The sequence below is a fragment of the Triticum aestivum genome, chromosome 4D, assembly GCF_018294505.1.
Source record: "Triticum aestivum cultivar Chinese Spring chromosome 4D, IWGSC CS RefSeq v2.1, whole genome shotgun sequence".
Classification (NCBI taxonomy): Eukaryota; Viridiplantae; Streptophyta; class Magnoliopsida; order Poales; family Poaceae; genus Triticum; species Triticum aestivum.
In genome coordinates this window covers 25376471-25389785 of record NC_057805.1, presented here as the reverse complement: position 1 = coordinate 25389785, position 13315 = coordinate 25376471, and the positions used below count along the sequence as shown (strand labels likewise).

The 13315-nt window shown below is 47.6% G+C and overlaps 1 long non-coding RNA gene across 10 annotated transcripts; it reads right to left on the bottom strand.

The window, feature by feature from the left end:
- Window positions 1-944: 944 nt before the first annotated feature.
- Window positions 945-10959, bottom strand: LOC123095893 (uncharacterized). Of its 10 annotated transcripts, none has more exons than XR_006446363.1 (17): window positions 10534-10958; window positions 9996-10140; window positions 9311-9481; window positions 9090-9200; window positions 8777-8871; window positions 8375-8433; window positions 8071-8212; window positions 7353-7573; window positions 7109-7252; window positions 6098-6291; window positions 5126-5170; window positions 4784-4909; window positions 3860-3913; window positions 3003-3397; window positions 2547-2618; window positions 2272-2456; window positions 945-1402 (listed from the first exon to the last, which is right to left on the bottom strand). It is a non-coding gene; the product is annotated as an uncharacterized lncRNA (long non-coding RNA). The 10 variants fall into 10 exon arrangements; XR_006446368.1 differs by having other exon boundaries at window positions 3170-3397; window positions 10534-10957; XR_006446369.1 differs by having other exon boundaries at window positions 2547-3397; window positions 5126-5288; window positions 6098-6264; window positions 10534-10959.
- Window positions 10960-13315: the final 2356 nt, after the last annotated feature.

Below are 13315 nucleotides of genomic sequence, written 5' to 3'. Positions count from 1 at the left end.
TCATTTATTATTTTTTTGTGGGTATCCATTGGGTTACCCATGGGCGCAATTTCATACCCATGCCCTATCCATATATTTTGCGGGTATGGATACCCATTACCCATGGGTACCAAACCTCTTTAAGTCTTGCCCATGCCCATTGTATTCGGGTAGGGTACCCGCGGGTACCAATATCCATGGGCAAAACTACCATCCCTATCTGCAATTGGCACTATTGTTGTCGCCTGCTACCCTACACTGCTATGTGGTGTGCCTATTTCAGGTCTACTTGCACCGCAGTGTTGTTTGCTGTTGTATTTGGAGCATGTAACTGCTTGGGTCGTCCCAGGGGATTGTTAGGTGGTGTTCCTCATCTTGCTGCTCTTCTGTTGTCTTCTCTTCCTGTGTCAGTTTCTGCAAGCTGGCCTAAAATTTCTTGAAATTCATGTCAATACTAGCAAAGTTCCTGTTGACAGTTTCAATGGTCATAAAATTATTTCTTGTCTTCCTCTCTATTTTGTCGCAGGGTCTTAATATCTACTGCAAGGACTCGAGCTCCAGATTGTGTGTCATGGGTTTCATCTGGATCTCCCATCTGTGTTGGCCAGTTGTAACAACACCAGAAGGTACTAGGTGGGAGAGGAGGGATTTTACACTGGTTTCCCGGCAACCAAATCTCGCCTACCAGTTCTGCCGCCGCCAGCCGACACCAACACCGCTTGCCGCCGGAGAGTAGCACTGGAAGGTTGTGTTGGGTGGGTTTTTCAGAAACTGCCGCCACAACCTTTCCTGCTATCGGGCGTCTCACCGCCGTCATCCACCCCCCTGCGTCTCGCCACTGCCGTCAGCCAGAATCCAAATCCGATCTAGAGCTCCAATTCGCCACCGCCAAGGACTAGAACCTCACTCTGATTACCCATTGACAGGATCTAACTAAGGTTGTCACCAGGATTCAGGCGAACAGATGAAAAACACTCAATTTCATGTAGGAAATGGGGATCGATTTAAGCTAGATCTGGAAGTAGCGAGCTAGGGTTCACCAGCCGAACGGCTTAAGGGGCAAAGCCCAGATACATCTAGAATGCCCTCTCCACAAGCCAGAGAAACGTTAAAAAGAGGTTCAGCTAGGGAAAAGTAAGATAGCGACATGTTCAGCAAGGTACAGTGCTTGGTAAATTCACTAGCGTTACATCCACGTGAGCCATTCATCCGGAGATCTGTGGGCTGGGGATGGGGAACTTGAGTGCGAAGCGGTACGCCACTCCAGCTTCCGTTAGATTGCAGATCGACGGCTGATAGGCACTAGGACAAACGAATCAGTACTGTGATCAATCTTGCTGTTGTCGATGCTGCTACAGTCCTGACACACGTCTGCTCCTCCTTTAGAAAGAAGAAACCAACAGTTTTGCCATCTCACACTCCCCTGAAGTAGAGATGGAAAGCTCAACATCAGGACAGAAGTACACAAAACATAACCATGTATTCAGGCTAAGCAAATCTTGACAGCAAAACAACGACGATTTCAACTCAATAACTTGGTGAGATAAAAAATATGGCATCATAATAATTTCAGTTGTAGCTGTCCAAATCAAGCAAGCAATAACAGGAAGCATTCACAATCAGTTGGCCCCTAGTAAACAACTAGCAACATTGCTAATGTCACTGCCTTTACATTCAGCAATAAGCAATCCATGCACACAGGCTACAGCTTACATGCTTCGATCTAGTGTTCTTACATGCTCACAGGCCTTTACATTCAACAATAAGGCTCAGAAACGAAAATGAGCATCTGTATTTGGAACTCGCAATGCTTCGTCTAGTCACATTGTAATATAAACCAATCAGGATTAAATCATTCTACAGGGAGAAATTGCCATAACCAGTTTGTTAGCTGTCAAATTGCACCAACATACTAGTGTCATGACCAGATCCTAACCATACAACCACCACTGAACCACAAACGGTATGCTAGCGGCTCGATAAGATCTTATCAAAATAAACTAAAAGTTGACTATGTACCGGAATCAGGAGCATGTGTATAAACTCTAAGAGGACAACAACAGGATCATGTATTTATTTTTAGACATTAGAGCCAAATAGAACTAGCACCAGATCAACTACACCACCAAAAGCACATTCCAGTAACAGAAAAGCAGCACAATTTCCTAAAAGTTCAACGTCTCGATGGCAACGACTTCAAGGCCAAAACAGCAAACAATGGCACTATAGACATGGCCGAATCAGCATGCAACGGCTCGAAGGCCAGAGATCGAAGTGAGCACGAGGAATCACCTGAGAGAATTGTGGCCGACACCGAGATAGCACCGCCACTGCGGTTGCGGCGCGGTGAACTCGAGTCGGAGAGGAAGTAGATGAGGTAGTCTAGGCCAAGTGCCACCTTGCCCTATAACCGCGCGCGAGGGGCAGGAGGCCGTGGCCAGCACCGCCGTAGCCTGGACATGCAATCGCACTCCTTCCTACACAAATAGGGCACACAATTGAAGAACGGGTATGATTCTAACTGAGCTCTGCCAAAAAAAAAACAAGGTTTTAAGACCCAGCCTCACCTTTCTGTCATGGTAACACACGGCCAATCCCAAAATCCTTGCACTGGCTCAGTTTCTTTGTCATTGTAATGCCTACTTTAAACACAAACCACCAATTTCAGGCATAAGTAAATGCTTGGTTCCATACAAAGAGAAGATAAATCTCAAATTTACACAGGATTGAAAGGTGATTCTATTGATTAACCCCTTAACAGGGCACTTGAATCAAGGCATATAACTACACCAATTGCATGGTAATCAACTGAAATGCCAGATCAATACTATCTTATCTAAACATGAGTATAAGCTCTAAGAAGACAGCAAGATTATCACGTTTTTCTTGTTTGACATTTGAGCTAATTGAAACTAACCAAAACATCAAAGAGCAGTAGCCAATTGTTCTAAACTAACTAACCAAACAGTAACCGAAATAGGGTTCATGACCAGTAGAACAATTAGAGCAAATAGAACTAGTACCAGATCAACTACACCAGCAACGGCACATTCGAGTACCGAAAAAGCACCACAAATTCCAAAAAAGTTCAACGGCTCAACACAAGGCATCGACTCGATGCCCGGAGCAGCAAACCACGGCTCAATGGCCGTGTGGTACAACAGAGCACATAGAAGAGAAAGAAGGGAACCGAGGAGCCCTGAGGGAGTTGTAGCCGAGGATGAACGTCACCACCACCCCGGCAGCAGCAGGTCAAAGAGATGGCCAGCAGAAGAAGCTCAAGGACGCGGCCAGCAGCAGGAGCAGCTCCGGGATATGCGGAGGGGCGCCATCCGAGCCCACTGCCTGTCTACAACAGCGCCGTCGGCATGGGAGACCAGTGGTGGTGGGCTCCAAGCGCACATCATTGACCTATAGACTACACACAAACAGATCAGGTTAAGATGTCAGAGCATGCAAGAATTCCCATGACAGCTAACTAGCTAGTGAAACCCATCCTCCATGGCAGCGAGTCTATAGCATATAGTAGAAGAAGTTGGCATGTCAGAAAAGAAAGGAGGATAATATGCAACCAAAAAATGCACTACACCAATGGCGTGCGCCATGGTCACTATGCACAGCAATTGTAGCTCACAACAATACCATTAAACTTGCACGGGGTAGCACTCGACGGTTACATGACAGATCAAGCACACAAACAGAAAGTGGTCTAGGCAAATTCTGGACAGGTGGTCATCAGCTATCCAAACTTGCCGCGAGACACACAGCAGATATTTGTAGCAAGATTTGACTAAGCTTTTTTGTGTGTGTTTGGCAAGAAGCAGCAGAGCAACCATACAAAGATAGCAAGCGTGCAGGGAGGGTTGGATAGCAGGCATACCGTCGATCGACGCCGTAGCTGGTGGCCATCAGCAAGCAGCCAGGAGATGCCTCCCTGGCAAATCGGATATGTAAGTGCAAAGAAGACAGGACTAAAGTGGATAGCAAAGGATTTCCACGATTCAGCTAGCCACATGGGAGCAGATGCGGCAACACAAGGAAAACGGTTTCTGTAGAGTAGGCAAATTGCAAGTGTATCAACGAATCATCATACTAGTAAATTAGGCTAGAGAAAACGAGAACCATTTGGCAGTGGTAGCTACCCAGTCCTAAACATGCATGGCAATATGTACTCAAAACACCATCAGACAATCCCTGGTCATAAACATCACACGAGAATAAGCTAGAACAAACAGGACTTCTCGGTGCCATGGTTTCCATCTTCCATACATGCATTATTTCTCCACTGCTAACACATTCAACAGGAAGAAGGAAACAAAATTTACCAAATATACATGGAGGAACACTTCCTATTTAATTTCTCTGAAATATACAAGTTTCAACACTTTGTATGCACTAGTCAATGTGTACGTGCAATGCACGTTAATTTGGAAGTATATTAAGTGCATGCGGATATTAAGTAGGATATTATTTGCGTGTTATTATGTGATTAGCACTATATTTGGCATGAAATTAACTGCACGCTGAACATGTTGAGCGCTCGACATTGAAGCAGTCTAGGTCGTTGGATTAACATGATTTGATGGCCGAGATTAATTGGATCTGCCCCTTTGGGTCTTTTTATATTGGTATAGATAAGCAGCAAACAAATAAAAAAATGAGCACATCCATTTCCTATAGATCCATTGCCTATGCACACAACAGATTTGCAACCATACATGCATGCTTTCCACTGCGTGCACATTCAACAGGAATAAAGGAGCAAAAATAAGAAGAAGAAAATACATGGGAGGGGAAAAGAGACCTCGCCGGCAGCGCAGGTAGGAGTGGTGGCTGGCAGCAGCTCCGGGTGGACGCCAGCAGCAGCTCTAGTGCCCGCATGAGCAGCTGCTCCGTTCAAGGGGAGAGAAGTAGAGCGACAAATAATGACCTGCAAACCACAAAAAATTCACAATATATCTGAGTATTATTGTCCAAGTGTCATGAGCAAACTGAAATGCGAAAGAGCTCACTTAACAAACAAAAAAACATCATACACGCCAAAATACATAGTATCCATGCATATTTATATTAATGATTGCAAAAGGATTCTTAACAAATATTGGAAGTTGAACATGATCAACAAGACGACAACTGCAAGAATTACCTTCCTAAAAGTCAGCTGGTTGTGCTCATCCTCCAGCATCTTCTTCTGCGGTAAAACGGAGGAGGGTAATGATCAGCATTTGCAAACAAGTTCTTGCAGACAGAGAACAATGACCAATCCAGAGCCATACATTCCTCCATTGATGTGTCTACAAGAACAGAAACTTGCCCGGCCAACAAACAGGACAATTCTTATCAGAATGAAGTGCAAGGAATAGCATTAACTGAACTATGTTACTTCGGTTGCTACATTAATAATGAGACTCCCAAGTAGTCCTGGCCATCTCAGGCCCGGCCCTGTCGGCCCACCCAGGCCCGGCCCTAAAATCCAGGGCCTAGGCCCGATGGGCTTGCCCGTGGGCCGGGCTTGGGCCTGAGTTTTGAGCCCATCAGCAGGGCCTGGACGGGCTTGGGCTTGGCATATTGGCATTTTAAGGAAGAGGCCCGGCCCACGGCCCTAAGCCCTAAGGGCTTTTCAGGGCTTTTTACCAGATGGGCCGGGCTTGGGCTTGAAAAGTAGGCCCGCTGAAAGGGCCTGGGAGGGCCTGGGCCTCAAATTTCTGCCATGGGCTTTTTTAGGCCCGGCCCAAGCCCGGCCCGGCCCGGCCCATGGCCAGATATACTCCCAAGAGACAACACAACAGCCACAGCCACATCCACACAAAATAGCACTGGTACAGCCAGAAGTCCACAACCACACAAAACTGCAGCTATCTATCTGGTAGTACTGCTACAATCACAATCACGCATGATACAGCATTTCTGCTCCACTTTATCTTACATGAAGATCTAAACACAAATTCTTCAAATATTATCTACAATACTTCTGTATGGTCTAGAATGGTTTTTGAATATTGAAATTGCAAAATCACAAATGATTTACTCTACATGAGGCATACATTCTAAGGTCAGATTGAAGAGAGAATATGCAAAGAACCATACCGAACCAGCATTTGGGATGGAGTGAGTATACCTAGTTGCCCTACTTGATGGTGAGCATGTACATCCTTGTGCTCGAGCAACGAGAAGGTGGCATCCTCTCCAGCGACATCAGAGAGAGATGAACAGGACATCAGTGAGAGAAGCCGGCAGCAGCAGCTCCGGGTGCTATCCGAGACCACAACCAGTGGTGGACTTGACCTGAAAACACATGGGCAGCGGATGAGGCTGCTTCATGGTAAATGGGATCAAGAATTAAGCTGTTAATCCATCCATCGTGGTAAATACAAGTGTTCACTCACCAAGTGCAAGTATTAAAAAAATGAACAGGACATGCTTTTGTTACTAGGACTTGGGTCATGTATGACTAGAAGAATCACTAGATATAGAATTGTAGCAATAAGCAAAACAATTAGCATGAATCCAATATCTGGAACAAAGCTACAACATAAACATGGTAAAAGCATTTTTATTAGAGAACGCAAAATAATCAATTCTTAAAGTAGCTCACGCCCTAAATATTTAGCATGACATCAAAAAAAATTGGCATGCAAAAAACATGTGTCGTCATCGTCAAGTCAAGAAACAAGAAATGAACATAAGTTATACATTTACAGCATCATGTAATTACTAAAATCCATCCTACGTGATAAATATAAGCATTTTCATTCACCAACTATAAATGTTGAAGAAATGAACAAGACATATATTTTGTTACCACTAGAAGAAACACTAGATTCAGAACTGCGGCAATAAGCAAAAAAATTGCACGTGACCCATATTAGGAACAGAGCTACAGTATGTTGTCTGAAGCATTTTCAAACATGGATAAATACGCAAATTTCTAAAGTAGCGTGCGTGTCCTAAAACCTTGGCACGATGACAAGATTTTTGTGTCATCAGGGGCGTGTAAACATGCCGTCATCGTAAACCATCAAGAAATGGCTAGCTAGCACAAGAGAGCGTGCCCACACAGCCATGGCACGAAGGCCATGGCCCAGAGGACCATAAAGTCGGCTCCAGGACACAAGAACCAAGCACATACTTTAGTAGCCGAACCAGGACACCAGCATGGCTGCGGTGTGGGCGGCCTAGCACTTGGGGACGCCATCGGCGTGGTGGACAGCACGGGCGGTTGCTGGGCTGGATCAAGCAGGACGCCTTGCCCTCCTCCTCGGTCAGTTGGCATCTGTCAAGAGAGTACATGTTGAGCATCAAGTTGATAGTGCTAGTTTTACAGGCGGCTCGGTGGTGGGCAACTTAAAAGAGGGAAGCGAAAAAGGAAGGACCTTTTTTTGTTGGCGTCGTGGTGGTCGGGATCTGACTGGACGCCCAGTTGCAGCTCCTCCTCGCCTTGTGCGTCATCGTCGACGTCCAGCTGCTGTGGATCCTTGGCCGTGCACGCAACCACAGGCAGGAGCAGACCAGGGAAATGAAATCAATCGGCATGATCTTCTGTCCTGCTGGCTTCCTTATGGCAAAGCATGCGAGGGTGTCTCCCTTGTTGTTCCTGGATTTGCAAAATGAACTCCGTTAGTGTCAGACAAAGCAGAAGTTAACAAAGCAGTAATGTGAAGAACTAGTCTATTGCTGCGATACCAGGAGCAGACGACACAAACAGGAGCATTATATTCATCGCATGATGGTACTACTTGTTGAAATATAACTCCAAACTAAGAAAATAACAGGATGAACCGCAACACCCAATGCTCTAGCTAGTGCTCTAGCTAGGCAGCTCCCGAGACACCCAATGCCTCATTCTAATGCAACTGCTAATAATCAGAATAGTTGGTGGATCAAACTAACAAAGTTCCATCTTAAAAATAGCTTGGAACAGGAAATCTGTGTGTGAAATATATCCACACAATGGCAATACATCGAGATGGAAGTGCCGCAAGCAAAGCAAAGCCATTAAAGGTTCGTTGTTTTCCTAGCAGCTACCAAAGAACAAGTCATTCGAGTCGAGCAAAACAAGTACTCCAGCAGGTTCCACACGAGCAAGACTACCTCATAGTCGATCCGGAGCGGGGCTTATGGATGTCGCCGACGACGTTCCTCCTTCTGGTTCCCCGGTTCAGCTCCTCCTCCGCCACCTCAGCTAGGGTTCGGGGAGGCAGTTCGGTGTCTTCATCTTAGTCCTCCAGAGATGCTGCAAAGTTGGAAAAAACACAAGGATGAGCACAACTCAGCTAGCCACATGGGAGCAACACAAGGAACGAGTTTATGTACAGTGGCTAATTTGCAAGTGGATCATCGGATCATAGTGGTGAACTAGGCAAAAGAGCACATGAAAAGAAGAAGAAAATAGGACCTTTTTTGGCTGGAAGGCACCATGGTGACTATGCACAGCAACTGTAGGTCACAACAGTCCTAGTATGCAAACATATGACAGATAGCGATGAGGATTTGATAGCAGCAAACAGATAAATGGTGGATTTTCGTACAACAATACAGGTGCAGTATTTGATAGCAGCAAACAGATAAATGGCGAATTTCCGTACAACAATACATGTACATTACTTGATAGCAGCAAAAGATATGAAGTTTGCCGTGTCTTATAGTTACTCGTATGGAATTGTGACAATTTATTTACTTTGATGAAAGTGTCATTAAACTCCTTTCACGGGATGGCACTAGATCACAGATCAAGCTCACAAACAAAAACCATCCATCATCGATACCAGCAGCAGGGAGGGTTGGATAGCAAGCATACCCACGCCGTAGCTGATGCCGTCCAGCGTGTCCGTCCGTCCCTAGCAGCAGGACGTGTGCATGTCATTGGCAAGCATCCATGAGACGCGTCTCTCCCTGGCAAATCGGACATGTAAGTGCAAAGCAGAGGAGTAAAGTGGATAGCAAAGAGGACAAGGATGGATTTACTCAACCGAGCTAGTGCTATTAGTAGCCACTAATAATGGTAGCAGGTGCGGCAACACAGTGAACGTTTTAGGTGATTTGGCAAGTGGGTCATCAAATCATAATAATGGACTAGGCCAGAGCACGTGAGTGGATGAAGAAAACATTACCTTTTGCAGGTGGTCGGGGTCGAGGATGTCTATCGAGCTCGAGATGGTCAATGTGGTCTCCCCCGTCCTCCACTTGGGCGTCCAAGTTGATCCAGCCAAACCAGATTGAGACTGCCATGGCAAATCAATGGCTCAATGGACGGAGCACAGAAAAATCATGGCTCGATGACGATGGTATAACATTGCACGCAGAGGAGAAAAGGGAAGAAGTAGAACGTCACCTTAGACTGGCAAAGATAGCTCGACCAAGGCGTATATATGATGATGGCATCTCCTTGTCCGCCGGGTTGCTTCCTTCCAAATGTGATGCATCAGGCTGCAGGCAGCTACCCTCCCCATCATCTAGTCCCCCTCTTCCTCGGTACCCTTGAACAGCAAGTGCACAATTGCAACTGCAAATACACAAATAACAGCAAGATAATTAAAAAAAATGGCCACACATCTTGGAAAGTAGCATAATCAGAAATCATGCCCTGGAATTGCAAAATAGCAATACAAACATGGCTTGATGGTGTCACAGATGAGCGTGTCAACAAAAAAAAGATTTGTGCAGATTATCAACAAGGCAAAAACATGCTCTACAGGAGCTACAAAATTCTGGCAACAGAGATATTATATTTCAAGCCATGTCTTGGAGATGCTAAGTCCAGAGTCTAACATTGCATAAGCCATCAGATTAGAAATGGAGTTGCTTGACTCACATAAGGCATCACATTCAGCGATATGAAACACACAAGAAAGCTGAACCTATACAACCTCCTCTAGCATAGCAAGCCAAACAGCTTACACTAGCATAGAAGCTACTTTAACAGTCCCAGCATCACACGCCCAGGGCACCCTGCATAAACTAGCAGATAGCATGGCCGCAATATGAGTTCGAGCGCAACCAAAGAGAAAAAATGTGACCTGTCGGTTGTGCCGACGTCGACGATCTCTTGAAAGGAAGGCGGCATCAAGGTTTGCCTCCTTGTGGGGGGGGCGAGAAGCAACAAGACCTCCTGCACGCCATGGAGACGGCCCACCTGGGCTTCACATCCGACACGTGGAGAATCTGCATGCACGGCCACGTCCATGGCACTCATCAATATAATATACTACTCCCTCCGTCTCATAATGTAAGACGTTTTTTGACGCTGTGTCAAAAAAACGTCGGGAGTAGTTTTTAATATACCGAAACATGAGGAATATAGCCTAGATTGAGAAGAAGAAAAAATCTGTAGGAAACGGAAACATGGCCGAGGACGACAAGTGTACAAACAGGAACCAGCTACCTAGCAGCTAGAAGCATCAGTGCCAAACCCTACACGATGACTACAACACATGGTCGTCGGTAGAAGCAAGCAAGCATGGCCTCCACGGGTGACACATTCGACATGATGAGAAGAAACAAAAATTTCAAGGAAGGCACGGAGGAGGAGGATGAGGAGGGGGAGAGGGGCCTCACTGGGCAGCTGCAGATTGGGGACGGAGTCGTCGCCGGCATCAGCGGGTCGGGGACGTGGACGGCAGAAGCGGGTCGGGGAGGTGGTCGCCGAGCAGCACCTCCTTGTCTGCAGCGGAGGAGGAGCTCCATCTGCAGCGCGCTGCTGCTTGGGCTGGTGCGTCGAGGCTGAGAGGGAGGCGGAGGAGGGGCTCGAGTCGAGACGGCGGCCGGCAGCACCTAGGGTTTGGCAGGGAATCGAGGGGCGGAGGGAAGAGAGTGGGTGGGGGCGCCGGTGGGCGTGTAGGGAGCTGGGTGGGTGGCCGTCGTCAAGGGCTGAGCGGCGAGGGCGGGTTGCCGGCGGCGGCGGCAGAAGAGGAAAGGGGATCGAGCTCTGCTATGCGCGAGCCCAACGCGACTGTGACTTGGGGAGGTGAGGTTTGGGATTCTGGGTCGGCCCGATGTGCACCGTGGACGGCCCGGATTGTGCCAGGCTGGCGATCCGTGGGTACAATGAGACGGCAATTAGAGCAACTCTAGCATACCCCGCAAAATCCCGACCCGCAAAACGCGTTTGCAGTTCGACGAAAATCTCGTTTGCGGGTCGAGAACGAGCGCGGCCGATCAAAAACCATAGATGAAACTGCATAATTTGAAAAAATAGATTCGCGGGAGAAATCACACCGTAGTAGTTCATCACATACTACATACTATCAAACACTAGTTCATACTACATACTAATCAGTACTATTACTAGAGGTGGTGGAGATCTCACGGCAGCAAGCTCGCGGCCATGGACGACGCCGTGGAGGAGCTCAATCCTCCTCACCGGAGCTGCCGAGGTCGATGTACTTCTCCCTCTTCACCTCGCGGATGCGCCGCCACTCGTCGTCCTTCTCCTTGGCGGTGAGGTTGGCCGCGACCGCCTGCTAGAACACGAGGTCTTCGATCTCCTCGTGGTGGCGCCGGCGCTCCACCTCCTCGCGCAAGCTCTGCTCGGCAATGGCGGCCGCGACCGCGTCGACATCGGCGACGAAGTCCTCCGGCCCGATGACTCTGCGGCTGCCGAGCTCCTCGGGCTCCTGCTTGACGGGGACGAACTCGATCTCCTTCGGCTCCTCCGACCACTCCCTCTTCATGGGGAGAAGGCTCGCGCCGGAATAGGAGGAGCTCCCGGCGTAAGAAGATCTTGCCGCGGAGGACGAGCCCGCGGCTGAGGACGGCGTACGGTCGTGCCGACGGTCGTATTTGTCCGTCTCCCGGACGCGGAAGCTCGGCGGCGGCGAGAGGCCACAGTTGGTCCACTTTCTCGCCCCGCGCTTCCTCGCGCCGTCCGACTGGACGTGCCGCTCGCGCTCAGGGTCGCTGCCGCCGCCGGATCTGCTCCCGAAGCCGCGTCCGGAGCTCCACATGCGGCCCCACAATGCGGCTGGAGGCGGAAGGGGCTCGCCAACGGCGAGAAATGTGCAGAGAGGAGTGGGGAATTGGGGGTCTCGGCGGCGGCGGGGGATAGGGTTTCGACCCGCAAACGCACCACGAACCCGTAGATATACTGGTCGGGGCGGGCGGTTTGCGGGTCGCGGTAAATATTTTTGCGGGCAGGGCGAGTATACGGGCTCTGTTCTGACCAAAAAATCGGGTCGAGCCCGTATGCTCGTCGGAATTTTGCGGGTTTACGGATTTTGCAGGGTCTGCTAGACTTGCTCTTACTCCCCTTATTAATTTTCTCGTGGTATGTCCCGCTAATTACTCCTCAATTTTTATCTTTCGGGAGAGAAGAGGAGGAGGCGATCCGTGGCATGTTGCTTCACTCTCGTTGGCTGTACGTGTCCACAGACTCAGGCATCATAAATAAGTGTACATCTAGATTTTATACTAAGTCAAACTTATTGTAATTTGAGTAGTACATGCTCAATCTATTACTCACACCCCCTTCGTTCCTAAATACTCCCCTTATTGTAAGTGTGGTCGCAGCTCCTAAGCTTTGGCTGCCTCCTCCTACTGATTACGTTGCTTTGTCAGTGGATGGGTCCTTTTCAGGGGAGTCTGGTGTAGCGGCAGCAGGATGATTCTCCGACATCATAATGGATCAGTTATTTTTCTGCATATCGGTTTATTTTCAATTGCAGCGATGCACTGGAAGCGGAGTTACATGCAATCATGCAAGGAATGGCACTTGCTTTACAACATTCTAACCTTCCAGTCATTGTCCAATCCGATTCAAGTGAAGCTTTGTCTTGTCTTACAGGAGATGGACTAATTCGTTCTGCCTATGAACATCTGGTGGCTGAAATTAAGGAGTTGATGAAAGACCGGGAGTTTATTCCCCAGAAATTATCTAGGGATCAAAATAGAGTTGCCGGCTGTTTGGCAAATTACAGTCGTTTAGAGTGTACCACGGCTGTGTGGTTGCACCTAGGTCCACCATGTATTGAGGATCTTTTGCCTCTTGACTGTAACTCTCTCATTATGGAATAAAACTCTCTTTTCCTCGCAAAAAAAAATTACTACTTCCGTTACCCCGCAAAAAAAATACTCTCTCTGTCTGGTGAAAAGTGTACATATAAAAATTTTAGGACAAAATATGGAGTGGAGTAAAAATGCATTGGAAAGGTGCAAGCTATCATCTTTCTCCTCTTTCATTGCCCAACCCCAGTGAGCTAAATGCATGTAGAAATTAAGAAGACCATGCGTAGAATGTTATTGGTCTTGATTACCATGTGACGAGAGAGAAACAATTTTTCCTACTTTAAAGTGCATTGGAAAGATAAAAGTACACTCTTTTGTGGACAAAATTCAAAGCTAA